Raw genomic sequence first — 24,587 nt, forward strand, 5'->3', positions numbered from 1 at the left:
CAACACCTTGGTGCTCAGAATGTGGGAAAATGTGCTTCTTCTGCTAGCCAGAGGAGACAAGCCCTGTGTTCTCACGGTTTCATGAATGAAGGGTTTATTGAGAAGAGTGGTTTTGGAATGCATGTCCTCTAGACATCAGGGTTTGTCTGGGGCCAAGTCCTGGTTTTATATGCATGGCAGAAATCACTGTGTGTTGTTTAGCCCACGGAGCATAGAACCAGGCAAGAGAGGTCTTGTTGGATTGAGTTGAATAGTATCTCTGTTGCCTCCCACTGGTTTAGTTCTGATGGGAAGAAATGGAGAAACTCTTGTCATGTTGAGAATGGCGATGAGGCAGGTTTCAAATAGCCGAGCTCAAGCAAGTCCCATTACTTGCCGCCATGGGTTCTCACAATCGCCTGGAAATCACTGGGGTCAATTCTCAAGCTAAGCAGGGCTGGGTAGTTTCCACAGCTCCTCAGCGGGTTCTGACGCGAAGCAGGTGTTGAGAAGCCCTTCTGAAGGCAGCTCAGTGTTTGGGTAAAAGTCAAAACTGCCGCATCCAGGGTGAGCATTACTTTTCATCAGGCTACCAGTATGCAGGTTTGCAAGGAGCCTGATTAGCTCACAGACAGGCCGTCTGGATTTAACTCTTAACTTTTGGGTAACCTTTGAAGAACAGGATTGAGGAGAGGCGGATGGAGGGAATAAGAGGCCGTGGTCTTTGCATGAGAACATGCGTCTGTCCCACTCCACAGGCTCTTGTCTCTGGAGCTGTTAGGTCAGAGTCCTTCTCACGATGCATGCACATCCTTTCAAAGCCCCTGCCTGTGGGTCTCCTCCTCTCACCAGGCGGTAAATGCCCGGCACTTGCTTTTGGGGAAAGAGCTTTGAAAAGCTCATCCAAGAACTCAGGGCTCAGTGTTGTGCTTCGTAAGGGAGGATCCAGCGTGGGGGAAGAGGCTGCCCTGCTTGGGATTAAGGTAAATAAATAGTCGTGGATGTCCCTACTCTTGCCGAGGTCACTGACCCTGGAGGGGAAGAAAGGAAGGTGTTAACAGTGGCCATCAGCCACCTGCTCCACTTATACAGTACTGTTTTTCCTTTGTACTCAATGTTTGGATCCTCGACTATAAAGAGCGTCCCAGGTTTTATTTGGAAAGGGGTACAAAGGCTAGCGAAGTAATCATTGTGGCCTAAACATTGAAGAACTGTGCAGGAAGGTAGAGGCTACTGAAATGCAAGGTGTTTTAAACTAAAGTATTAGAAATAGTTTATTTTATTATTTTTTTTTTTTATTTTTTTGACAGAGTTAGACAATGAGAGAGAGAGAGACAGAGATAAAGGTCTTCCTTTTCTGTTGGTTCACCCCCTAAGTGGCTGCTGCGCCGATCCAAAGCCAGGAATCAAGTGCTTCCTCCTGGTCTCCCATGCGGGTGCAGGGCCCAAGCACTTGGGCCATCCTCCACTGCACTCCTGGGCCACAGCAGAGAGCTGGCCTGGAAGAGGAGCAGCCAGGACAGAACCTGACGCTCCAACCGGGACTAGAAGCCAGGGTGCCGGTGCTGCAGGCAGAGGATTAGCCTAGTTAGCTGCGGCGCCAGCCAGAAATACTTTATTTTAAAAAAAGCCTCTAAAATTTTTTGAAAAAGTCTCCAAAATGTTCTAAAACTTAACAGTACTTTTAAAAAAGTGAAGTCACTTGTAAATGAGATCTGCCCTGCATGGGAGGGTTTCGTTCTTGCCTCTTCAGTGGCCTCTGTGCAGAAACAGTTTCAAGTCCAGCTGAAGGGATGGTTCTGAGCCGTCCAGCATGGTGATGATGGATAATTGTGGGCCCAGAGTCACTTGGGATCTGAATCGGGGCCCTGTGCCTGCATGGTTTTGAGTTACATTGCTGGTCTACATGCACCTTCCTGAGAAGATGGGCACATCTCATTCTCTCTGTCCTCTCACACCTGCTCTCATCCTGGCCTGCTGCCAATTATAGAAGAGGAAATACTAAATATTTTATGGTCCATGTCTACCTTTTGTTAAACCTGATTCTTTGTTGCCTTAGAGACTGCCTGATCTCTTTTCTGATTTTCACTGTTCTTTAATTAAATCACTGTGATTTATATATATATATATATATATATATATATACACTTCAGTCTCCATTCTGTTCTCTAATACATGGTATCCTCAGCTCAAAAATTAAAAGTAACCTTTGATCATATTTAATAGCTTCTAAAGTTCTCAGAAGTTTATTGGCATGCTGGGTGCTGAACATTGGTGGTGCATTTTATGGAAAATTACATTCTAGATAAGAGTATTAAAGTGAAGATAGATGCTTTGAATTTATTAATGGGTCTGTGTGAAAAATATGAGAATGCCTTCCCTTGACTTCATATTTGTACAATATGAAAATGTTGAAGTGCCAAGCTGTATTTTGCAGACACTGACTAGGACTGCATTATGAGGGTCTCTAAATGAAAGGGCTACTCCTTTCTGAAATTTTAGATATTTTTAAAAGGGTTGGCTGGAGAGGGAGTACTTGGCACTGAATGAGTATTTGATAAAAGAATTGAACCAATATAAAAATAGTTTTAGGTCATTTTGGGAGGTGAACCAACGAAAAGAAGACCTTTCTCTGTCTCTTTCTCTCACTGTCTAACTCTGCCTGTCAAAAAAAATAGTTTTAAAAAATGTTAAGCATATCCATTGAAGAATCCTCTTGCAGGAGCTTTGACACCTGGAGCTGCTAAGTACTGACTGTCCTGTCTGTCTCCTAGTTCTGTTATTGCCACAAAATGGCACAGTTAAGTATTGATATTTGTAGTTAGCTATGTATTGTACGTGATCACAAGTGTCACCGTACAATTGAGTGCCTGCAGATGATATATTCTTAGGTAATTTAATTAAAATGGATAGTGCTACAAAAACTGTAATGGTCCCAAGGGACTGATGAAAGCCTGGGAAAATGAAAGACTCAGGAATATTCTGGCTAGCTTTGGTAGAAGGAATGTCACCTTCCTCTAATAGATGGGAAATGCAGTGTAGTATCAAAACAAATGGTACTTTAAAAATTGAGTTAATATTTAAAAGAATTTCATTTATGTGAATGACCCGATTTAATTTTATTTAAATTAAAATAATACTGTTTGAAATCATTTTAGTTTTGTGAGTTATAGGAATTATTTGAGTGAATAAACCAAGTTAGCATTGATATTTGGAATCCTCTCAAGGGCTGGGGGAGAATAGATATGCTTCTCATTCTGTCATTCCCACCTCCGTTTCCCCAGGGTTTAGCAGAAAGTTCCCGCCTGAGGAACCTGCAGCTCACTGAGACGTTAGAGGGAGCTTGCCAAGACAGCTGTGCCCTGCCCAGTCCCACTGCCATGCTAACTCCTATGCCCCCTGTGGTTCTGCAGAGTTCTGAAAGCCAGGTCCTGGCTAGGCCTGGGCCTGTGTAGGGACAGCTTTGGGGAGGTCTGAGAGCAGCTTGCATGTGGCCAGGCCTGGGAGTCCTGCCCTGGATTCTGCTGCTGCTGGGTGTCTTTTCTGGTTGTAAATAAGACTGTGCCTGTACCAAAGAGTAACAAGAGAACTCAGAGCCTGTTAGCACTGCATTCCTGGTCTGAACAGAATCAAAGCAGTGGTGTTAATTATTCATGGTGCCATTTTATCTGTTGTCTTACTCTTTTGTAATTACCAGAGTCTATACAATTAACCTTTCATTTAAAGTACTGAACATTAAGTAAGGGAATAATTGTAACTATTTTAAAAAGTGTATGGAAGAATTTAAAAATCTGTAGAAATGAAACTGCCTTTTTCTGTTCCATAGTGATATAAATATGTGTGTATATGTGTGTGCTGGCAGTGTTCCAGATGGTGATGGTCATACAGTTTTTTTTTTTTTGTTTGTTTGTTTGTTTTTTTTTGTTTTGTTTTTTTTGACAGGCAGAATTAGACAGAGAGAGAGAGAGAGAGACAGAGATAAAGGTCTTCCTTTTCCATTGGTTCACCCCCCAAATGGTCGCTACGGCCAGTGCACTTGTGCTGATCCAAAGCCAGGAGCCAGGTGCTTCTCCTGGTCTCCCATGTAGCTGCAGGGCCCAAGGACTTGGGCCATCCTCCACTGCCCTCCCGGGCCACAGCAGAGAGCTGGACTGGAAGAGGAGCAACCGGGACAGAATCTGGCGCCCCAACCGGGACTAGAACCTGGGAAGCCGGCGCCGCAGGCGGAGGATTAGCCAAATGAGCCGCAGTGCCGGCCGGTCATACAGTTTTATTAGCCTGGTGTTGTGCTCCTTGGGTTAGTGATGGGGGCTGAGTCCATATCTTTGTTTTCTGACACAGATTCCTAGAGCGGGAAGTGAGCTTCGAGGTGACTTAGCACAAGTGTGTTCTTTCCCTGGTGAGGAAGCAAATCGTCTTCAGCCTAAGCAGCCCCTGAGGTGTTGCGTGAGGGGAACAGGTGCCAACCGTGTGTGATACAAAGCCTGGGGTGTGCACTGGACTCGGTCAGGGGTAGACACCAGGCTGCTGCCTGCCATTCAGGTCTCTTTCTGATACACTGCACATTGTGAAGCATGTCCCCCAGGAAAGGGACTGCGGGGTGGTCTTGCCGTAGGTGAACAGCGATTTCTTTTTTTTTTTTTTTTTTTTTTTTTTAATTTTACTTGAAAGAGTTACACAGAGAGAGGAGAGGTGGGGGGTGGGGGGTCTTCTATCCTATGGTTCAGTCCCCAGTTGGTTGCAATGGCTGGGGCTGCGCCGATCCGAAGCCAGGAGCCAGGAGCTTCCTCCAGGTCTCCCATGGGGGTGCAGGGGCCCAAGCACTTGGGCCATCCTCTACTGCTTTCCCAGGCCATAGCAGAGAGCTGGACAGGAAATGGAGCAACCGGGTCTTGAACCAGCGCCCATATGGGATGCGGGTGCTTCAGGCCAGGGCGTTAACACATTGTGCCACAGCGCTGGCCTGGGTAAGCAGTGATTTCATTCACAACCCTGTCACCCCTTCCCCGTTTCTGTCATCACTCGGACTTCAGGACACTCCCTGGTCTTTCTTCAACGTCTGTCACAGAGCCTCACGTTTTGGTGACCTTCAAGCTGTGTCCAGTAATGAGATCAAGTCCAAAGGATGGTGCAGTACCTGCTTCATGCGGCTGATTTCACAGACAGGACTGACCTGTTTTCCACGTGCTGGACACGAGCTGCATCCTTCAAGGCCATTTTTAAGTACCCATCTTCCATGTGTGCCACATTAGATCCCAGATTCGCCTGTGCAGGGGAGACGCTGTGGCGTGCAGAGGACAGAAAGGGAACCATCTTCAGCGTCAGGTCTCCATCTCCCACTTCCTGTTTCTGTAGCACTGTGCCTAGGCGGACTTGATGCCTGCCAAGGAACCTCCTGAGAATAGAGCCCATGGAGTCGAGAACCCAGGCTTTGGAAACTGACCTTTCTGTTCTGTGGGTCTTTGCTGTCTGGTGCTGACTGTTCACCGCAGCTGCAAGTGGCAAACCCATTGGCTTCTTGTAACCCAGTGTCTCCCTTAACCAATTTCTTGCTTATTTGAGAGGCAGAGACAGACAGCAGTGGCAGGAGGTTGGGCGGGGGCTGCAGCTGTGAGCTGCAGACTCCATTCAGGAGTTGGAGTTGGGTCTCCAACTCAGCTATGCTGATGTGGGATGTGAGCATCTTAACTGCTAGGCTAAATGCCTGCCCCTCCCTCAGCCAGCTGGTCCTCTCCACCTCCACCCCTGCCATCATGGCTCCAGCCCTCCAGATGGAAGTGACTGAGAATGGGGTGCTTAGCAATGTTAGCAGACTTGTGGTTGCTAAGACTGGGGCTAGAGGTCCCACCTGCATCTCACGGGGAGAGATGGGGGTGCTGCTGTCCACCCTGACCCCGCCTCCCCCGCCACGGCAAGTGACTTGCCTTTTAATAGCGCCCAGCTTGAGAATAGCACCCAGCAAGCAAATTGTTGATGCCTGCTTGAAAAGGCAATCGCTAATTACATCCTTTGCTTTCTCTGGCAGGGTCTGCCCTTCTCCCTTTTGCTGGCTCATGTTTTTCCATCTCTTGACAGCATCTCCTGCAGCACGGCCTCTCCTCACCTTCCCTCTCCCGTGTTGTGTTGTGCTCCGCGGCCTGGGCTTGTCCCTACAGAGCGGGAGCCTGGGAGGATGGAGTGGTTCCCGTTCGTGTCTTTTTCTCCTCTCAGGACCTGGCACAGTGCCCTTTGCCTGACAGAGGTCTCGGGTTAATTGTCAGCAAGACAGCAGGCCCTAGATGGCTAAAAACAATGGTTTTGGGGGACATTTAGAAAAATAACTGTGTAAAAACTTTGAGGCTGGTGCAGGCAGGTGTCTGGGTTGACAGCCACAGGCTGAAATGAAGAAGTAAATACCAGCCTTTGAGTGGACCCACGGGGGCCACCGTTGGCTCATTTATGTAACACCACCTTATCTTGTCATTTTGGATACCGTTTCAGCCTGGAAAGAGAGATTAGCGTGTGGTTAGATCATTAGTTTGGATCCCAGCTGGTCCTTTTCATTGCAGTTTCCTGCAGTTACTAAAAATTTCTGTGCCTCAGTTTCCCCGCTGGTTGCATAGGAATAATATTAATTTTGAAGGCTACACTGGCTTACAGCATGGGAAATGCTTAGAACGTTAGTGGAATATTGTTCTTGATTCTGTTAATAACTTTTTAAAAAAAAAACATTTTATTTATTTGAGAGGTAGAGTTAGAGACAGTGAGAGGGAGGGACAGAGAGAAAGGTCTTCCTTCTGTTGGTTCACTCCCCAAATGGCCGCAATGGCCAGACCTGCGCCGATCCAAAGCCAGGAGCCAGGTGCTTCTTCCCAGTCTCCCATATGGGTTCAGGGGCCCAAGCACTTGGGTCATCCTTCTACAGCTTTCCTGGGCCATAGCAGAGAGCTGGAAAGGAAGAGGAGCAGCTGGGACTAGAACTGAACACCCCTATGGGATGCCAGAACTGCAGGTGGAGGATTAACCTACTAAGCCGTGGTGCTGGGCCCCGTTAATAACTTTTAAACATTCTGATTCTGCATTTTAGTATCTGAATACTTTTTTTTTATAAAGATGTATTTATTTGAAAGAATGAGTGAGTGAGATAGAGAGAGGAGAGACAGATTTTTTTTTTTAAGATTTATTTTTTATTTATTTGAAAGAGTTACAGAGAGAGGTAGACACAGAGAGAGAGGTTCACTCCCCGGTTGGCTGCAACGGCTGGAGCTGTGCCAATCCGAAGCCAGAAGCCAGGAGCTTCTTCTGGGTCTTCCATGTGGGTGCAGTGGCCCAAGAACTTGGGCCATCTTCTACTGCTTTTTCAGGCCATAGCAGAGAGCTGGATTGGAAAAGGAGCAGCCGGGACAAACTGATGCCCATATGGGATGCCGGTGCTTCAGACCAAGGCTTTAACCGCTGCGCCACAGCACCGGCCCCAAGACAGATCTTTCATCTCCCCAAATGGTTGCAATGGCCAGGGCTGGGCCCGGAGTCAGGAGCTCCATCTGGGTCTCCCACATGGGAGGAGGAAAGCCGCATCCCAGGGTGTGGGGTGAGCAGCAGGAGTATGGAAGCTGGGAGAGCTTTAGCTCATCTTGAGGACTGTCCACCTCTGAACTCCTGTTGCCCATAAGGCGAAGGGATTTTTACATAAGCCACAAGGAGCTTTTCTCTTCCAGCTGCACGAAATCCTGGTACAATGAGTGACCTAATTACACCTGCCCTGAGTGACAGGGAAGACACAGCTGGGAGGAAAGGGATGCATTTTTCCTTGCAATGGTTGCTGGTGGTAATTTAACTGGTCTGGTCACAAATGTCCAGGGCTCTAGTGAAGAGTTTGGGCATAGAAGGCCTGGATTTTAATTCTGTGTTTTACTGTTTGGGTAACCTTACTCCATTCTGTCCCATGTGAGTTTCCGTTTCTCCAAAGGTGGGGATCAACCAAGTGGTCTTGGGGGCCTTGTTCAGCTTTGGTATTTCCTCTCCATGTCCCGTGTCCCATCCAGAATATATTTGGGTGCCTCCGAACATCTTTAGATGAATGCTGTCATTTGATGGGCTCATGGTGAAAAGGAAAGGAAAAACAAAGCGTAAGGAGGGAGACAGGGGACCAGAAAGGGAGGTGAGATGAGGAGAGAGGCGGAGGAGAGAAGGAGCAGCCATTTCTGCAGGTGCTGTTGATTGGGATGGGGCAGCATCCCCACGACCTCGATCCCTGTCACCTGATGGCAGGTGAAATTTTGTCCCTGGAGTCTCACTGCTGGCTGCAGGTCCTGGTGGGGCTCCCTCCCTAGCTTCACATCATTGTCTGTGGACCTTGGGATGATTTTCTTGGTGTATCCTTGTCTCCGTTTGCGCATAATTGTATCTGTGTGACAGAGTGGTTACGGATTGTGTGCAGAGCACTTAACGCGATATTTAGCACATCAGCAGTTGGTGAGTGATTATTATTATTATCATTATTTTGACAGGCAGAGTTAGACAGTGAGAGAGAGAGAGAGAGAGATAAAGGTCTTTCTTTTCCATTGGTTCACCCCCCAAATGGCTGCTATGGCTGGCGTGCTGCGCCGATCCGAAGCCAGGAGCCAGGTGCTTCCTCCTGGTCTCTCATGCGGGTGCAGGGCCCAAGCACTTGGGCCACCCTCCACTGTACTCCCGGGCCACAACAGAGAGCTAGACTGGAAGAGGAGCAACTGGGACAGAATCTGGTGCCCCAACCGGGACTAGAACCTGGGGTGCTGGCGCCGCAGGCAGAGGATTAGCCAAGTGAGCCACGGCGCCAGCTGGTGAGTGATTATTAATATGTATTTTGACATGATTGAAATGTTTAATGTGATTGAAATTTTGGAGGAGCATTTCGTGGCAGTGGTGGTTCCTTATTTATTTATTCATAGCTTATTAGCTGGCTTTACATTTCTAAGAAGTTTTTAAAAGTTTGTGAGCTGTCAAGTACTTTGCCATATATCTCATCAGTTGCATTTATGTTTTCCAGCTTATGAAAATCTCTTTTGACCTTCAATTTGGGAAATAAAACCTCGGTGCCCCTTTTTCAAGGGACTTTAATGATCATCATGACAGTTTTATTCCACTACTTTCTCTAATGCAATGTTCTCCAGTATCTTTAGTTCTTTTAAATCAAGGGTTGCCATTTAAAAATAAATTTTGTAATATTACAGTTTCAGGTTAATTTCTTTAATTTTTTTTGGTCTGTGTTTTAGGCAGTGGTTCCTCATTTGTAAGAGGTCAGAAAAATGCAAGGCAATTTTGAGAAGAGGTGGTGTTTGTGTTTATTTGGAAATAGTAAGAGCTTGTATCCTGGCAGCCTGATTGGAAATGAACAAGCGTGAGACCTTGGTGGCTTATTTTTTGCAGATGTAGGAGTCTTATTTTTTTTCTTTTTCTCCCCAAACCTTCTCATTGTTGCTCATCACTGTGCTGTCTCTCCTGAGCAACAGGGAAGCTGTGCTGAGTGGCATTTGACAGCGTTAGAATGGCTTTTCCTGATGTGGCCGCAGAACGTGCTCCACATCACTGAGCCCCGCGTTTTTTAATCGCTCTTCACAATGGAGCAGAAAGTGTAAGCCTGTTATTAGAGTGATGCTAGCTAAGAAAGCTCTCGGAGCAGGGTTTAATTTAGGAACCAGCTCCTACGAATTGCTCATTTTTAGGGTGCATGTAAATTTTACATGATTTTTTTTTTCCCCTGCACTGAAGCTAGTGTGTGACTAGCTCTTAGTCATTGTCATGGGACCTAATGTTGATTTGACTAGAACTGGCAGAGGGAGGAATGCTGCTTGGAGTCCTTGCCAAGCAGTTCACGAGGCTAGCTGGTGGATGGATAATGAAGGGTTTGTTGTCCGTCGGTTGCAGTTGAGCTGAAGCTGTGTGGTGACTGTTAGCACAGTGACCAAGTGAAGAAATGCCTGTAATTTAAGGTGCCGTGTTGTTGTTTTCCTACTGACATCAGGTACCTGGCCCTAAAGTGCAGGGGACTATCTAGCAAGGGTACAACTCAAGGTAATCTTTCCTGGGCATCTGATTGAAGATGATACAGAGCTGCTGCTTCTGATGGCACATGCTCTTTGAAACCGCAGGTGGGTGGGGCCTGGGTGCTCCCAGGGGGGTGCTCCCGGGAATTTCCAGGATGTTGGAGCGTGCTTAGGGCTTAATTGTTCTCTATGCCCTTGTAATTGTTTCCTCCCCTGTGTTCCCGTGGCAACCTGCATGTACGGCCATATTAGCAGCTTTAGTGCTGTTTCCTGCATTTTCGGTGCCCCCTAGGCGAGCACTTGATGAGGGTTTGTGTTTGAGCCAGTTGTCCCCAACATTGTTCAGTAAAGCCTTTTCGAGCGAGTAGCTTGCTTAGCTATGCGCTGATATACTTACAGTATTTATAAACAGGCCATATCAAGGCTTGGCAGGCTGGATGCTCTGCTGCTTTCATGGCTAACTCCAGAGACAGTCCTGTTGAGAGACTTGCCGTCGGAGTCCTGGAGATGCGTTGGCATGCCTCCCTCGCATTCTTGCTGGCTGGCAGGAACGCCATGCTTGGTGCTGCTCGGGGTGAATGCCAAGTCACTCGAGGGTGCTCTGCTTTTCTATTCATCCACCAGAAAAATCCAATTACATTCACATTTAATAGACTAGTTCTCTGTGCTTTTTTGACTGTAGTACACTCCAAATAGGAAAAAAACACACACACACACAAAACCTTGAGTTTCCAAGTGGAGTTGAGTAGGCAAGTTGGAGTCTTTTCGGTTGTGACATTGTGTTTGTGGTCTGCACTTTCCTGTGGGTGCCCCATCACGTGTATGCATGCTTTCATTTGTTCTTTACAGCCGCTGGGCTGCACAGAGCAGAGCTGTCTCCATTATACAGAAGTGAGGGCGTGACTTCAGTTTTTGGACTCATAAGCTAGGTGTTCCCATTGCATCGCACTGACTCTGGGATTGGTGAGAATGAGCATAACCAATACAAATCAATACCCTCAAGGAGCTTTAGGAAAGCATGCATTTCTTGGGGCTGGCGCTGTGGCATAGCGGATAAAGCTGCGGCCTGCAGTGCCGGCAGTGTCCCGGCTGCTCCACTTCTGATCCAGCTCTCTGCTATGGCCTGGGAAAGCAGTGGAAGACAGCCCAGGTCCTTGGGCTCCTGCAAACGTGTGGGAGACCTGGAAGAAGCTCCTGGTTCCTGGTTTTGGATAGGCGCAGCTCTGGCTGTCGTGGCCTCTGCCTCTCCTCTCTATGTGCAACTCTGACTTTCAAGTAAATAAATAAATCTTAGAAAAAAAAAAAGGCATGCATTACCCAAAACATTTTCAAACAAGTAAAAAAAAAAAAAAAAAAGCAAATAGGGGCTGGCACTGTGGTGTAGTGGGTAAAGCCACTGCCTGCAGTGCCAGCATTCCATATGGCCGCCAGTTCTAGTCCCGGCTGCTCCACTTCCAATCCAGCTCTTTGCTATGGCCTGGGAAAGCAGTAGAAGATGGCCCAAGTCTTTGGGCCCCTGTACCTGTGTAGGAGTCCTGGAAGAAGCTCCTGGCTCCTGGCTTTGGATTGGCACAGCTCTGGCGTTGTGGCCAGTTGGGGAATGAACCAGCAGAGGGAAGACCTCTCTCTCTCTCTCTCTCTGCCTCTTCTTCTCTCTTTGTGTAACTGTGACTCTCAAATAAATACATCTTTTAAAAAAAAGCAAATAAAGTTTTCTTATTACCAAGTAATCTCAACTGTAAATTATTTGGCAAAAGACAAGTAATCAAGCACGTGATGTAACCTCTACTGATATGAGGGAACTTCAAAAAGGTTGTATAAAATAGACTTTGAAGATCAGTGGGATGCCGTCACTGCAGGTGGAGGCTTAGCCTACTATCCCATAGCGCTGGACCTAGTAAGATTTAAAAACAAAACAAATAAACCAAAAAACTTCCGTATTTGTGTGCCTTAAAGGCGGCATTCAGAGGTTCCTCCCCTCCCCTTGCTATCTCAACATCCATTTCTGCATCTCCTGCTTCCTGAAGGGATCTGGGTTTCACACCATGGTTTAAGCTGTCTGTCACTGCTTCCTGAGGGTGGGTTCCGTATAGAACAGCTGTTCAGTTCTCCAGCCATGGGGTCACTGAAGAGTAAGCTGACACATTCCTGTCTATGGCTGAATTATCCCAGGTCACTGAAGCTTTTACTTTGTGATTTTGGTGACCAAGAAAATTAAACTCGAGGTGTGATTCTTGAAGTCCTTTTCAAATCAGGATTCTGGTATTAATGATAATGTGAATATTCCATTGACTTGTTAACTTGGTGATTTATAGACACCCCAGGTACTTTATGACCTTGCTGTTCAACTTAGCAATCCTGGCCTCTCCTGGGAGCTGGTTAGGTGCACACAGTCTGCTGGAGAGAGGACAGCTCCTGTACTTCTTTCTTGCATACTCTGGGGTTAGGTCATAGCACAAATTCACTCACATGGGTGATGACTAACGTAGCAAAGGATTCAAACACAACTCTAATGGCTTTGTCTTCTCGGTCTTGTCTTTAAACATCATCCTGCAAAGTAAACAAAATGAAAACTCAAAGGATTTTTTAATGATTATGCATATCCTCTGTTACTTACAATAGGTTTCTCATGGGAGCAGTCTGAGGACCCACCACACACAGTCGCTTGAACCTTCTTGCCATTGAAGCTGCTTTGGACATTATTAACAAGGGATGTGGAAGCAAATTCCAGGATGCCCAGCTGCACAGCCTGACGTCTTGTGCCTCGTGTTCTCTGGCCTCCTCTTTCTGTCTTCTGCATGGCCTGTTATCTTCCTTCCAGTCTTAAGGTGTTCTCACTGCAGTTCTGGGTCTGACTTATTCCAGTCCCATGCTCCCATGCGCAGTTTCTTAGGAAAACTGCAAGATTCTGCTTGGACTTTATGTCCTGAAAACTACTTTTTTTTTTTTTGACAGGCAGAGTGGACAGTGAGGGAGAGAGACAGAGAGAAAGGTCTTCCTTTGCCGTTGGTTCACCCTCCAATGGCCGCCGCGGCCGGCGCGCTGCGGCCGGTGCACCGCGCTGATCCGATGGCAGGAGCCAGGAGCCAGGTGCTTTTCCTGGTCTCCCATGGGGTGCAGGGCCCAAGCACCTGGGCCATCCTCCACTGCACTCCTGGGCCACAGCAGAGAGCTGGCCTGGAAGAGGGGCAACCGGGACAGAATCCGGAGCCCCGACCGGGACTAGAACCCAGTGTGCCGGCACCGCTAGGCAGAGGATTAGCCTAGTGAGCCGCGGCGCTGGCCATTTTTTTTTAAACTTGGTGAAGCTTTCACAGAGAACCCCAACTGCATCCACTGCTCAGGACAGAAAGATGTCAGTGCCGGTCTTGTCTTTTGTTGTCCTCTGTTATTATCTCCTGTGTTGTTTGAATTCTTCACGTATTTGTGCTTTCTCTTTTCAGCTACTTTGTAAATCCCCTTGGAGTAAAATTGCAGTATTCCATACCTGTTGGAATGCCTCCTTTCAGTCCATTGCATATTTTTGCTTTGCAGTTTAGCTTTGGAATAAAGAAAACATATATTTCAGTATCATAACCATTGGGTTAAAGTTGGGTAATGATCTTAAAATTTTTCATGAAATTGCATTACAGAATTTAATGTGAGCACATTTAAACTTGAGGTCTAATTCATTATCTTTGTATCCCATCAAACCTAGTGTTTTAACACAGCTCTTAGTCAAGGAGCTCTTTTTTTAAAGATTTTTTTTAAAAGAATTATTTTATTTATTTGAAAGACAGAGTTACAGAGAGAGGTAGAGCCAGAAAGAGAGGGCTTTCATTCTGCTGGTTCACTCCCCAAATGACTGCAATGGCCAGAGCTGAGCTGATCTGAAGCCAGGAGCCTGGAGCTTCTGCCAGGTCCCCCACGCAGGTGCGGGAGCCCAAGGACCCGGGCCATCTTCCACTGCTTTCCCAGGCCATAGCAGAGAGCTTGATTGGAAGTGGAGCATCCAGGACTTGAACTGGCGCCCATCTGGGATGCCGGCACTGCAGGCTGGAGGGTTAACCCGGTGTGCCACAGCGCCAGCCCTGAGGAGTTTTTTGTTAATCAGTTATTTAATTTAAACTGAGCTTTAACATCTCACCCAGATTTAGAAGCTAGTAACTGAGCAAGTGGCATGTAAAGCAGTTTTGTCTTATTATGCTAAGAAGTATTCTAAACATCATAATTCCAAGTCAGTATTGGTGTTCAGTCAAATGGACCTCAAGTATAGAGTTGTTGGATTACCGCTAGAAGCATTGTTTGTTTTTTTATTTTTATTTTTTCACTGCTGGAAAGTTGTCTTTGTCTTTCTGACTGTCAGGAGGAGGAGGAGGAGGGGAGATGCTTCAGGAATCTTAATGCTTGGTTGTAGCCAGAATCAACAGCAGCTGCTTAATGACCACAGCAGATGTGTCAGGAAGGCATTACGAATAGTAAAACCCTAAAGTGATGTCTTTTCTTAAAGTATCATAAAGAAAGTTGGAGGACATGCAGAGCTGACATAGGGTATCTGTTCTTAGACAATCCTTTGGTTTCATGTATTTGTTGTACTTTTTTTTGATTGAAAGAAAATTAAATTATGCTCAAGTATATCATTAAGAAGACAACTAGGCTATAGTGTTTAAAAAATGAACAAACCCCCAAAGCAAAACATTGTTTGTTCTTAGGCCTTTCCGGATCAGAAGTCCTATGTTTTAGGTTATGAACTAATGATATCCTTTTGGGGAACTGTGCCAACCTATTATTGTTTTATAATAACAACAACAAAGGAAAGAAAACATTTATTAGGCGCTCTGTGCTCAGCACCGTGGTGTGAGCTTTTCATGCGTTATCTTATTTCTGCTTCTGAAGCAGGTGTCATTGTTATCCAGGTTGAGAGAGAATTGAGAGTTGAGGCTACCTGGGGATAAATAAGTTGCCAGGATCACAGAAGTGGCTGTTACTGATCACGTGGTAAGGAGTGGAGCAAAGGCGTGTTCTCGGTTCCCTATCGTAGTCTTCCTTTTCCCATTTGTGACTCTTGGTCTGGCAGCTACTCTGACAGACTCTATGTGTGTGTCCACCCGTGCTATTTCCTGAATAGTTAAAAAGTGATGCATTTTGCCAGATGGCCTTGCTCTAGTTTTGCATTCTGTCCATGGCCCTCAGGCCTTTGTGCCTCTCAAGTCACCCTTAACTGAACCTGAGTTTCTTGAATTTGAAGATTCTTCTTCTGAAAGTACTTTGGCCTCCTCAGAACCAAACATCAGAACTAATTAACTGAAAACAACAAGAATGGTCACAGAGGACAAACAGAAACACTAGCATAATTTGCCAATGTGGCTAGAGTGCTCAAACCATTAGAAGAGCCAAATTGGTTCAATAGAAGACACATTCATTCAAAATTTCAAACAAATAAACAGTGTTTGCAGTGTTGCAGTTTTATTGTTAAACCTTCAAATACTTGATGCCTTATGCTCTGCTTGCTTGATAACTAGTGTTAAGAATCTCTGCTGATCAAAAGTAGTAACCCTCAAAATTCAGTTCTGATATGAGACTCATAACAACACAGGAAAATATAATTTTTTACATTTTTAATGATTTTTCTTGTTGAGATTTCTTTTTGTGATATTTTCACATATCCCCCCATATATCCTCGTCACTTTGAGTATCTTTTCATACTAAAGAGGTTTTATTCTCATTTTGGAGAAACTGGTGGCCAAGTTTACATGAGTGGTCTCTTTTTTTTTTTTTTTTTTAATTAATTTATTTGAGAGGTTGAATTTCAGACAGTGACAGTGAGAGACAGCTAGAAAGGTCTTCCATCTGCTGGCTCACTCCCCAAACGGCCACAACAGCTGGAGCTGTGCTGATCTGAAGCCAGGAGCCAGGAGCTTCTTCCAGGTCTCCCATGCAGGTGCAGGGGCCCAAACACTTGGGTCATCTTCTACTGCTTTCCCAGGCCATAGCAGAGAGCTGGATTGGAAGAGGAGCAGCTGGGTCTCAAACCGGTGCCCACATGGAATGCCAGCACAGCAGGCAAAGGATTAACCCACTGCACCACAGTGCCAGCCCCTCTGAGTGGCCTTCTCTTAAATACAAAGATGCTGTAGCCCCCTCTCTCCATACCTTGTGCTCCCCTACAGAGGCTCCCTATAAGTAGGTTTTTGAAAATTGAGACCTTCCATAAGGTTTTCTTTAAGTTCAATAGAAGTTTGATGTAGAGGAGCAGACAACAGACCTTTACTTCAAGGTGCTTGTGAAGTAGTTAGTTAAAAAGCACACTTAACAAATCTGGCAAGTTTCTCATTGGCCTTTCAGATATTACTACTCCCGTAAGATAGATGGGAGGAAAAAACCTGCATAAAATTTAATGAAACACAAAAACGTTTAACTGTTTGGTATTATAAATTACACAGTAGAAAAGACACTCAACCCGATCAGCTGGTCAAGTCCTCATGTAAATATGTTTTAGCCATGTGTGGCCCTGATAAGGAAGAGCCCTGATATATAACTGTGATCCAAAATATTTTCAGTGGAGCTACACCCAGGTTGTGCAAGCAAATCTATTTAATTGGGCTCCGTGAAGGTGATTTATTTAAAGCAGTAATGTTTACTCTGGAAGGGGGTGGGGTCCACAGTGTAAACGCAGAGGGAGATTATTAGTTTGGTGATGGGGTTATTCTTGGTGTTGCTCATCTGCCATGTCCGTTTAAACTGCTTTGATCCCATTAGTGAGTAGGTGACTCTGCCGATACCGAAACTGCCATTTTTGTCCAGTGTCACCTGGCAGCTGCAGGACCTGGGCCAGGCCAGGTACTTGGGTCCACCTAGAGTCCGCTGGAGGGGTGAACCTACTTTCCGGGATGGCCATGGATCATGCCTGGTGTTAGATCTCAGCAGGTGGCTTGGACCAATGCTTGTTATTTGTTGAATGATTCACAGGCAGGCAGGTTCCCAGTGAAGGTCATTGCATGGGCAGTGTTGGTGCAGGACCACAGCTGTTGTGTTGAGTGCCCCCCCCCCCCCCCGTAAGTGAAATCTAGTTAAAGTAAAATCGATGGGAATTCGCAACAGGGGCTTGTGAAAAGGGATTGGGAGGGAGGTAGAGGTTGGCTCTGACGCAGAGCCAGCCTACCAGTGTTTTTGTTGAGTGTGAGGGAAGTGGGAGGCTGAAAAGAACCTGAGGGACCTGTGACTGTGGAAGGGGTGGGGGGTGGGGATCCACACAAAGACTCCACCGCCATTGCCGGCTTTGAAAGGGGGCGGGGGTGGATGCTAGGAACCCAGCACAGAATGCAAGCTGGCAGAGGCAAGGGATTCTTCCCAGGAGCCTCCAGAAGAATTGGCTCTGCCAACACCTCGACGTTAGTCCTGTGAGAGCCATCTTAGACTTTGAGTTTCTAGAGTCGTAAGGTAACAGTTTGCTGTCGTTGAAGACACTCAAGTTTGCAGTGATTCCTTACAGGACCGACAGAGAAGATACGCTGAGGTACACGTACCGCAGTGACCCTTGCCTACCAGTTTAATGGGGCACGGTAAACAGCATAGTCAGGTTTTCTGGTGACTGCGTGACTTTATGTGTTTTTTATTTCCTGTATAACTGGAGATATGGGGTGTTACAGAAGGGAGCGGTCACTGCAGTTCTGATTTTATTCTATTTCATGATTTAAAAAAAAGGGCTACAGTGAGAATATGGTCAGAGTTGAAATGAGCTTTTTGAATTCTGAATTGTGAAAAGGGAAATATTTTGATGTGTGTTACCCCCTCTTTGCATATGTACCCGTCCCTTTAGATTTTCTTAAGCTCTGAAACAAGTGAGAAGCCAAGGCAAACTTTTATGAAGGCAAATGTTTCTGGGCAGTGGTGTGGCCTCGGCTGGGATGCAGCTCGGTGGGCAGTTTGGCGGCTCTGTGCCCAGCAAAGCACGTTAGGGTTGTGCCTCCTAATGGGTTTGTATATGCAGTGGTTCTTAGGAAGCCATGGGCTGTTTACTGCTCATCATTATCTGTAAGAGGTTTCCTTGCCCCACTGATGATCTAGTCCGTGGTTGCAGTGTCTGAAGCCCAAGTCTTTTAACGTGGTCACATAAAAGCCAAGGTCACATGGAGTGATGGTTGAAAAATTAATCAGTGGTCATTGGCTATCAATGCATATCACTTACAGTTACAGCTCTGGAGTCCAGTATATTGTTCTGTGACCTGTTATCACCTGTGCTGTGGACGCTGAGAGGATATTTTAAATGTTGGGTGGAAGCCTGTGTGCCTGGCCACTGGGCATCTCAGGGCTCCATGTGACATGTGAGCAGCAGCTGTGCATTTGAGAAATGTGGGTAGGTCAGCACATTTAGCCAGAGGCCCAGTGTGGGATCCGGTGAGGGGTCTGGGACGAGGCCACCTCAGCGGTAAGGACTCCAGCTTCTGTTCAGCAAATGTACTTTTGCCCCTACCAGCCTGCAAGTGTGCCAGGACTTTTGCTTTAGTCGCCTAATGCCAAGAAGAAACGCATTTCTCAAAAAGATCCTCGTAACTCACATTAGTGAACATTTTGAATACCTAGAATATTTGTAAGAAAATGTTTTTAATTAAAATGCATGAAACCTTTCTTCATCTGGTGCATTGGTGACTTATAGTTGAAGGGAGCTGTTAGGTGTTTGTTTCACTTGTGAATTTTTAGCATTTTATGCACAAAATAAATGCCAATAGCTTTATGAAACAGATCACCTGAGATGGAAGAATCATAGAATGGGACACGCTGAGTCCAGAGTCTAGACGTGTGAGTAAGGTGCACAGTTCTTTGTACTGTTGGAGTTTGAGAGACAGGATTCAGTAGGTTTCTGTTTTTTTAAAAGATTTATTTTATTTATTTATTTATAAGTCATAGATTGAGAGAGAGAGAGAGAGAGAGATCTTCCATCTCTGGTTCACTCTTCAAATGGCTGCAATGACCAGAGCTGAGCCAGTCTGAAGCCAGGGGCTTCCTCTGGGTCTCCCACATGGGTGCAGGGACCCAAAGACTTGGGGGCCATCCTTCACTGCTTTCCCAGGCACATTAGCAGGGAGCTGGATCAGAAGTGGAGCATCTGGGACTTGAGCTGGCACCCGTATGGGATGCTGGTGCTGCAGATGGCAGCTTTACGTACTATACCACAGCGTTGGCCCCCTAATCTACTAAGTGATATGTGTGCAGCGCCTGAAAGCAAAATGAACGTCTTTAAAAATGGTATTAGTGCACTGAGAACGAACAGACAAGTTCCCGGGGTGGGTGGGGACGCCGGGGAGCAGGTAGCAAGGGAACACTTTTCCTAAAAGGATGATACCTGGGCTGCTTTCAATAAGAGAATTGTGAGTAGCAATGGGTGCCCCAGTGAGAGAGTGGCTGGCTTCAACAACAAAGCCAACTCAGCAAAGTTCTCAGTGGTAGCAGACTGGCAGCACACCATCTTGTTGGAGCACTGTGGGTGCGGTGGAGGAGAGCTTGGGGAGGGGTGGAGTGGGTGTCATCTATGTCCCACAGCTAGGATTTTATTTATTTATTTATTTATTTATTTAGTACTTAAAGGTTTATTTATTTATTTATTTGAAAGGCAGGGTTACAGCAAGAGAGGGAGAAGCAGAGAGAGAGTAGAGAGGGGAAGGGGGACAGAGGGAGGGAGGGAGGGAGAGGGAGAGAGAGATTTTCCACCTGCTAGCTTACTCCCCAAATGGCCACAATGGCCAGGGCTAGACCATGCTGAGACCAAGAGCTTCATCCAAGTCTCCCACATGGGTTCAGGGACCCAAGCACTAGGGCCTTCCTCTGCTGCTTTCCCAGGTGCATTATCAAGGAGCTGGATCAGAAATGGAGCAGCTGGAACATGAACTGGCAACCATATGGAATGCTGGCATTGCAGCAGTGACTTAAACCTCTGTGCCATAATGCTGGCCCCTTGGATTTTATTCTGATGGTGTGTGTTTGTGTGTGTGTGTGTGTGTTGAAGTGACACAGATTTGTCTATGAGTTCTCAGTGTGTACTCAACACCGTAGCATGGGCTGCACATCTCAGTTCCCCGGCAGCCACATGAGGTTGGTTCTATTATTATTCCCATTTGACCTTTGAGAAAACGAAGGGGAGCTTTTTTTAAAAAAAGATTTATTTGTTTATTTGTAAGGCAGAGTTACAGAGAGAGAGAAATGGAGGGGGAGAGAAAGAGATATCTTCCATCTGTGGTTCATTCCTCAAACGGCCCCAAAAGCTGGAGCTGGGCTGGGCCAAATCCAGGACGCAGGAGCTGCCTCTGGGCCTTCCACGTAGGTGCTGGGCCCACAAACATTTGAGACGTCTTATACTGCTTAAGTATGAAAATTTTTTTGTTTGAGATTTATTTATTTGAAAGGCAGTTACAGAGAGATGGACAGAGATCTTCCATCAGCTGGTTCACTCTCCAAATGTCAACAATGGCCAGAGCTGCACTGGTCTGAGACCAGGAGCCAAGAGCTTCTTCTGGGGTTTCCCACATGGGTTCAGGGGCCCAAATACCTGGGCCATTCTCCGCTGCTTTCCCAGGTGTGTTAGCAGGGAGCTGCATTGGAAGTGGAGCAGCCAGGACTCAAACCAGCACCCATATGGGATGCCTGTGCTGCAAGTGGCAGCATAACCCACTACAACACAACGCTGGCCCCTCAGTCTGAATATTTTGAAGGTGCTGTAGAGATGTTGACTTGACCTCATGGTGAACCACTACTTCCTGGGTGGGAATTCATGACTGCTGAATACTTAGTGTGGTAGACAAAGTTCTCTCTCTCTCTTTTAAAGATTTATTTATTTGAAAGAGCTACAGGGAGGGACGGAGGGGGAGAGAGAGAGAAAGAGAGAGAGAGAGAGATCTTCCATCTACTGATTCACTCTCAAAATGGCCATAGTGGTTAAAGCTGGACCAGGCTGAAGCCAGGAGCCAAGAGTTTCATCCAGGTCTCCCACGTGGTTGCAGGGGCCTAAGTACTTGGGCCATCTTCTACTGCTTTCCCAGGAGCATTAGCAGGGAGTCAGGACAGGAACTGGTGCCCATCCAAGATATCGACGCTGCAGATGGCGGTTTTACCTATGCCACAACCCTGGCCCCTTGTGAACATTTTAAAGCATTGTTGTTGGTTTTTTTTTTTTTTTTTGGCAAGGAGCCCAAGCCTTCAGGCCGTCTTCCACTGCTTTTCTCAGGCCATATAGCAGGGAGCTGGGTCAGAAATGGAGCAACCAGGACTCAAACTGATGGACATATGGGATGCCAGCATTGCAGGCAGCGGCTATACCTGCTGTGCCGCACCTCCAGCCCCCACAGTACCCTCCTTGCGATGACCTGCGTGCTGTGTGAGGACCCTTGAGCATGGCCAGCTTGTTTCTTTGCCAGGGATTTGCTTCCTGGTCCCAAGTTCCAGTACGTTGTACGGCTTTATCCTGCTCAGTGAGGTTGCCAGCAGAACCCTTGGTGTGTCTCACTGCATGGGAGTGAGGAGAGACACGGATATACTCAGGAGAAATATAGGTGAAGGTTCTAGGCAGAAAAGTTCATAGTGGAAAAGAAAATCTTTTATGAGGGAAGCAAATTAATTTGCATTTGACTGAAGATATTGTCACTGCTTGAATAATTGGTTTGTTTGTGAAATCAATCCCACGAACAATATATATGGATTAGTTGGAGTTTTCGTCTGTGTTAGTCTGTAATGTAAATAGGAGCTATTATTGCAGCCCAAATTAGCTTTAGATTTTTCATCCTGTTGTAGTCCAAATTACAAACTACTGCTCGATAATTTAATTGATAAAATTGTTAGAAATTCTGTACTTGTTTCGGAGCCCAGAGTAAAGAGAATGGAATCTCTTCAGTTAGTCTCAAGCGTGTAATTGAGGTGGTACGCCGGAGGGGCGGGGAGACAGACACAAGCCTGAGTGCTTCCATGCAAGTACAAGGACTGCTTTCTGCCTTTCCAAGCAGTAGCCGGGGTGAAGTGAGAAGAAAAGGATGCCAACTGCACAGTAACACTGCAACGCTAAGTTTCTTACCTGTGTCCCGAACAGCTCAGTCTACAACATGATGAGGCTGAGTCAGTGCAACCTACTTGCAAGCCAAAAAATAAGTCGCTTAGAAATAAAATAGCTGATGACGTTTGGGCCGTAGGTCGTATTTCGTCTCCGTAGAGCTCTTTTGGGTGATTTGCCGTGAGTCACTGGTTCCCTTGCTTGAAGGGTAGTGGGTATAATCGGATACATTAGAATGATGCAGATTTTAAACAACAAAGCCAAGGCCCTGGTTTCAAATGGCTACCCTTAGACGGGTGTGTGTGCTGCCTCAGCGCCGGTGTGTCATCGTCCCTGGGGAAAATCTGCTGGTGACATCGGATTGGATGAGTCAGAAGTTCTAGTGAGGGGGCAGACACTTGACGCAGTGGTTAAGTTGCTGCTTGGGATGCCTGCATCCCAAGTTTGAGGCTCCACTCCCTATCCAGCTTCCTGCTAATGCTCACACTGGGTGGCAGCAGCTCTTGTCTCCAGTAGTTCAGTTCCTTCCACATTGAGTTCCAGGCTCCTGGCTTTGTTCTGGCCCAGCCCTGACTGTTATAGGAATTTGGTAAGTGACTAGCATGGAAGATTCTCTCTCGCTCTCTTTCTGCCTTTCACATAATAAATTAACCAATAAAAAAGGTCTAGTGAGAAATGAGCTAAGGAAACACTTCTTAAAAGCTGTATGTCCTGTAGCATCCCAAGTAAATCAACACTTTTAAAAAAAGATTTATTTATTTATTTATTTAAGAGGCAGAGTTACAGACAGAGGAGAAATAGAGAGAGAGGTCTTCCATCTTCTGGTTCACTTCCCAAGTGGCTGCAATGGCTGGAGCTGGGCTGATCTGAAGCCAGGAGCCAGGAGATTCTTCTGAGTCTCCCATGTGGGTGCAGAGGCCCAAGGACTCGGGCCATCCTCCACTGACTTCAGGCCGTTAGCAGGGAGCTGGGTTGGAAGTAGAGCAGCCGAGACTGGAACCAGTGCCCATATAGAATGCCAGCACCACAGGCGGAGGCTTAACCTAACATATCATAGCGCCAGCCCATAAATCAAACATTTTATACACATCGTGTGATTATGCATGTCTTAGAGAATCGAAGCTGGGTAAGTCAGCATCTTTAGCTCTCTTATATTTGTAGATAGATGGCTGTAGATGACTTTGATCCCTCAGTGATGAAAGTTTGAATTTAATGTATCTGAGGAGTCAGAACCGCTCAGTGGCCCATTTCTCCAGTGTAGACAACACGGCTGCTACAGATGCTCTCTGTCTTGCAGATATCAGGCCTTGCAGAAGTGACCATGGTGGTACTTCGAGATTGGAATGAAGACAAACCATTTGATTCCTTCAACAGCTATGCAAGTGATTACTCCTGAAAGGGAAAGCGTATGGAGTGTAGAGATTGCTGGTTTTGTCACCTGGATTTTGGCAGAAGCAGCAGCACGAAGGAGCCCACCTAAGAGCGACTCAGTGTTTATGATTTCACAATAAAATTTCCATTCATATTTCATTGAGGAGCAGAAGATGTGTCAAAGAAATTGTCTCTGTCATTCCTCTTTTGCAAAGGATGAGCAACTGATTGTGTATGGATCAGGCACAGTGTAGCAGGTGCTTTGGTTATATCATTGCCCATCCTGCGACCTGTTCAGGTGGACACTGTCACTCACTGTTCAGCTGAAGAAGCTGAGAGGGGACACAGACGGTGCCTGCGCTCTAGGGTTGGGAGTCACAGCCACTCTGGCTCCAGGGACTGAGTTCTCAATTGCACTGCTGCCAGAATGATACTTGTTATGTTGAATTAGTTGGAAGACCTTAGAGAGGTTTGGGGTATCTACTTCCCACACTTCCTCCATAGAGCTGTGATGTCCAGTATAGGAGCCAACAGCCATGGGCTACTCTAATTTATGTAAGTTTTTATTCTAAATAGATTTGAAAAGTTTATAAATTAAAAACTAAATCATGCAGTCACAATAGCCATGTTTCAGGCGCCCAGCCAGAGGTGGCTGTCGGTTTCTGCATTAGGCAGAGTGGATTGGGACATTTTCATCATTGCAAGAAGCTGGTTGGACAGCTCTGCCCAGGGGTAGAGTGCTTTGGCAGAAGATCCATGTGGGGGCCCCTCAGGGGCTTTGTTGGCTGGGAAAGGGCTTGGTGCACTGGCCTGTGCCTCGTGGCTCTGCTTGCACCTCAGTCATGCAGGTCACAGTGGATTCCTCCTGGGACAGAGCCAGCACTGGTAGGCCTTGGACATTGTGTGTTGAGAGCAAAGTGATGTGGCCAGGGCCAGGGGCAGGGGCAGCAGGAGCTCTGTGTGTGCTCCATTGGCCAGGCTTCATATCAGTGAGTCTCCAGGGAAGACCTGAGCTCATCACCCATGCCTTTTTTTTTTTTTTTTTTTTTTTTTGACAGGCAGAGTGGACAGTGAGAGAGAGAGAGAGAGAGACAGAGAGAAAGGTCTTCGTTTTTTCCATTGGTTCACCCCCCAATGGCTGCTGCGGCCGGTGCACCGTGCTGATCTGAAGCCAGGAGCCAGGTGCTTCTCCTGGTCTCCCATGCGGGTGCAGGGCT

General features: G+C 46.5%; 1 protein-coding gene and 1 long non-coding RNA gene across 4 annotated transcripts in view; both read left to right on the forward strand.

Annotated features, from left to right (window-relative positions):
- The window catches only part of DIP2C (DIP2 acetate--CoA ligase C (putative)), a 488,945-nt gene that overhangs the window by 58,207 nt on the left and 406,151 nt on the right, over window positions 1-24,587 (forward strand). The gene's annotated exons all lie outside the window — the stretch shown is intronic.
- Window positions 9,824-23,542, forward strand: LOC138845035 (uncharacterized). Its single transcript, XR_016219208.1, has 2 exons — window positions 9,824-10,091; window positions 23,297-23,542. It is a non-coding gene; the product is annotated as an uncharacterized LOC138845035 (long non-coding RNA).

Source organism: Oryctolagus cuniculus, chromosome 13 (assembly GCF_051225735.1).
Source record: "Oryctolagus cuniculus isolate XC-2025 breed Fujian yellow rabbit chromosome 13, ASM5122573v1, whole genome shotgun sequence".
NCBI lineage: Eukaryota > Metazoa > Chordata > Mammalia > Lagomorpha > Leporidae > Oryctolagus > Oryctolagus cuniculus.